The sequence below is a fragment of the Limulus polyphemus genome, unplaced genomic scaffold (assembly GCF_000517525.1).
Source record: "Limulus polyphemus unplaced genomic scaffold, Limulus_polyphemus-2.1.2 Scaffold1223, whole genome shotgun sequence".
NCBI lineage: Eukaryota > Metazoa > Arthropoda > Merostomata > Xiphosura > Limulidae > Limulus > Limulus polyphemus.
This window is the reverse complement of record NW_013666833.1, coordinates 18,812-22,577: the sequence shown is the minus strand read 5'-3', so window position 1 is coordinate 22,577 and position 3,766 is coordinate 18,812. Positions and strand designations below refer to the sequence as shown.

Sequence of the window (3,766 nt, the reverse complement as noted above, 5' to 3'; positions counted from 1 at the left end):
TGACTATAGATCTCTGCATTGACAGTTTGCTGTGGATTGAGGAGTTCGAAATGAGTTACTCCTTTGATGTCCAACGAAATACAAAGTATCACTTTCTGAGGACGGAATCCAGGTTTTGGGGCCGGAAATGGTTTTTGTCTAGGACTGAGCCATCATTTTTGGCGTTTAATATTCGCATAGAGAATCCATTTTTCATCACCAGTGACAATTCTGTTCAAAAACTGTTCACGCGCATTACGCGCCCGAAGAGACGAAGCAACGTTCACACGTTGGAAACGATGATCATCAGAGAGTTCGTGAGGAACCTAAACAACTTCTTTATGGAGTTTTCCAATATTCCTTAGATGTTTACGTATTGTTTCATGAGAGATGTGCAATTTCAGGGCCATTTCACGAGTGCATCAATATCAGAGTATCAATATCAATTCCAACATGTTGGCTCCTGCCATAACAGTTTAAAGGCTAAAGTCACCTGAACGAAATTTACTGAACCATCGTTGACACTTACGAACGTTCAAAAACATTTCCATAAACTTCTTTGATATTCTTTGTGGCTACAGAGGCGTTGTTTCCCTTCTTGTATTCAAAGAACAATGTGTGTCTCGTCCTGTGCTATCACTATAAGGGCTTAGAGTATATTAAACTTTACACATTATACAGGCTATATGTGATGTTTGGGCGGTGTACATTTTGGGGGGATAGTTAATGAAAGTGTTCCAAAACGCAACATTAATTTCTTGACGACCTAATATTATGTTATGTGTCTGCGTCATTAGTAACTTATAAGAAATGCACAAAAAAACGTAAAAAAAAAGATTAAAAGTATGTACACGTGGATGTCTCTAATGAGGGTAAAAGCGTAGTAAGCTTTAGGCACACATTAGTAATAGCCTCATCAACACCTACTGTGTTGTCACTTGGTTTTCTTGGTAATTTGGGGATCACTGTCTACCTAACGAGACTGGATAATTATATCAGAGGATTATACCTTGATGTAGCGATATGACTTTAAATTAAGATCACTGGGATATTTTAATGTGTAATGACATTCTTATAACAGAGAAGGATTGCATAGAAACAAAAAAGGCGATTGGTCAAGAATAATATCGTCATCACCTTTTCCTGAACGTATTATGTTGTTAGTGATTGTCCTAGCTGGGCTGTGCCACAAGGGGTGGCTAGAATTGTTTAACACATTAAAAAGGAGTCGCTAATGCGTAATGGATTAGACCACTGTGTGTCATAACTACAAAAAAAGGTCACCGTGGCGTAAGATGTCACGATATGACGTCACAGAGGTAAAAAAAATAAAATGGGCGAAAAATGTAGATTTTGTTTTCACACTAGATCGTTAACTTCAAACATAACAATGAACTGAGCGTAATAAACCCACGCGCACAAATATGAGAACATGTACAAAACGAACGTTTGACATCCAAGCACATCTCAATCCAATTCTCACTGGTGGTGGCACCTATCGATGATAGTCAGATACAAACAAAAATGTCTACATGTCTTGAAAATAAATACAAGTTATTTTAGCTTACCATCTTCAATCTACCATCGTAAGTTCCTGCAAAGGCCACAGTGTGTTGACCAGTTGTAGTGAGTCCTACAGACGTCAAAGTTGTATTCGAATAGACCGCAGCTGCTGGCTGTTGGATGGGGATGGAGCCGTTCAACTTGATGGTTTCATTACAGAAGTTTAGGATATTTCCCGCTTTCTGAAACCACATGAATGTTAAAAAATTGTAAAGTTTGGAAATCAGGCTACAGAATATAATATAGGTACTTTTTGTTTTGTCAAAATAATTATTGTTCCAACAACAAGCAAAAGTCATAATGAAAACATGTTAAATTTTCTATAGGCATTTATCGAATGTACTAGCTGAATGCCTGTAAATGATGATTAATATTTCTTCTGAAAATTGAATCTAAATAAATTGTTTATAAACATGTTTTTTTTAAATTAATTATATTATAGTAACAATATATGTATAAATAACTTTGTATCTTTTCTAGTATTTCACGAAAAAAAAATTCTTGCGTATATTTGGTCATCTCCTATAAGTTTTACTTGATTATAACTTTGACTTGCGTATTTTTTATGTTATGTTCAAATCTGCTTCTCTATAAAGCCTTATGGATTGAATTATCCCCAAAAAACTGGTTCTCGAAGAAATACTCCTACATGGTAAAATGTCTTACACTGCGATTTATTAACTCTGATAGCAAGGCAGAGAATTTAAAAGTGAAAGGCAAATTCATGATGACACAACTTTTCATGAAAAAATGGTTATGAAATATTTGAATAAAAGTTTAAAAATCTCTTACCTAAATTGGAAAACATCAATAATATTATATTGTAGCGTCATCTATTTGGTAAAAAAGATATTTAACTTGTGTTTGACAGATAGACACTGGTGCTTATATGTAATATGATATGATCCTCGATTTAATCTATAATGGCATTTCTATTTTTACGAATATTGGAAGAACTTCCTATTGATTATAATAATAAATATTTAAAAAAATAATATAAAATTCCGACCCAATTGTGATTTGAAAGCGTGGCTTCCACATAATAGTCGAGCGCTATAACCACTATGACACCGCCTTTGTAATCGAATGTTAACAAACAATTCAAATAGCTAATTTAAACTGTTATATTAATCTGTTTTTCCTAATATTGCTTTAAATATGATGACTTAATAATAAAAATAATAACAAAAAAGTAAAAACATTCTTACTCAACTGGCTTTTGATCGCAAGACTTTCGCTTGAGAGTAACCGTTGAGTCAATATGAACGTTACAAACAAACTGAGCGTTACCAACAAAGGTAACGTTACGAACAGTGGCTTTTATATTTATACAAATAGTTGCTTACATTAGTCTTTGTAACAACTTTACTATAATTATTTCAAGCTTTTGTAAAAGAAAGGACGTTTCGTTAGTTTCGTGATGTCATCCATCAACAGCAAAGTTACGTGTACGAAGTTGTAAATCTTGAATTTAAGTAGTTTAGCAATGTATAGAGCGTACAGTAGAAATGTTTACAGGATTATATATTTCATAGATTTATGGAATATTTTGACATTGAAGAAGAAAACGATAGATATATAATTCTGCTGGGAAACAACGTGTAATTCTTACGTTTTACTCTTAAAAGGAATGATGTTACATGTATACAGATGTAAACATTTAAGTCTGTCACTGCTGAAACACTAAGAATAAAACCTTCGCTTACTTATTGAACATTGCCCCCAGTGGCAGAGCACAGATAGCCCATTGTGCTTAATTACAAACAAACAATACTTATTGAACAACGTAATGCATTATGAGGTCCAGTTTGAAAGGTGGGTAGAGCGCAGCAACTAACCCATTACCAAACAGAACCGAACAGTACTTTAAAATTCTGACAATATTTTTATTTGAATAATTTCTCAAAACTGAACTGTTCTTATTATAGTTACACTGAATATAGAAACTGGGCAAATTTCGATCAAACAGGCCTTTCAATGCGAAGTTTCTACTGATCTGTAGCTACTACACTTGTATATGTGACGTCAAGCTATAACATCTTGGAGAGCTGTTCATATCCATATAAGAAATCTAAACATCCATGAACACAAATACTGTTTACATTATATCTACCTATACTTTTCGGTTCATCGAATTGTCATAGCCCCCCCCTCCTTAATTTGTAAGAAACAAATCACCCTTCTTTCTCAGTATGTTTACAAAAGTTGTAAAAATACTGTTTAC

General features: G+C 33.8%; 1 pseudogene; it reads right to left on the bottom strand.

Moving 5' to 3' along the window:
* The window catches only part of LOC106462677, a 63,676-nt pseudogene that overhangs the window by 48,008 nt on the left and 11,902 nt on the right, over nt 1-3,766 (bottom strand).